The sequence below is a fragment of the Arachis duranensis genome, chromosome 2, assembly GCF_000817695.3.
Source record: "Arachis duranensis cultivar V14167 chromosome 2, aradu.V14167.gnm2.J7QH, whole genome shotgun sequence".
Taxonomy (NCBI): domain Eukaryota; kingdom Viridiplantae; phylum Streptophyta; class Magnoliopsida; order Fabales; family Fabaceae; genus Arachis; species Arachis duranensis.
In genome coordinates, this window is record NC_029773.3 from 36117385 (window position 1) to 36117977 (window position 593).

Genomic DNA, 593 nt, shown 5'->3' on the forward strand with positions numbered 1-593 from the left:
TAAAAGAGTTAAATGAATTTGTTTTAGTGTACATTGATGATATACTAGTTTTTACAAAACAGGATAAAGAAGATCATCTTCAAAAATTATTAATAGTTTTAGAAAGATGTAAAGAAAAAGGATTAGTTCTTAGCAAAAAGAAAGCAAGAATAGAAAAACAAGAAATAGAATTTCTTGGATTAATTCTATCCACTCAAGAAAAGTTAAAACTTCAACCAAATGTTCTAGAAAAGGTAAATTTATTTCCTAATAAAATAGAAGATAGAAAACAATTACAAAGATTTTTAGGATGCTTAAATTATATTTCTGATCAAGGATTTTTAAAGAATATAACAGAATACACTAAAAGCTTATTTCCAAAAATAAGTACTAAAAAAGAATGGAAATAGGATGAAAAAGATAGTATGCAAATTCAAAGAATTAAAGAATTATGCGAAAAACTTCCAGAACTTTATATTCCAGAAGAAAATGACTATTTAATAGTAGAAACAGATGCTTCAGACATAACCTGGTCAGGTTGTCTAAAAGCCAAGAAAGCTATAAAAAGTTTGGAACAAGAAAAAGAATCACTAGATTCTAAATATTCCCCAAAG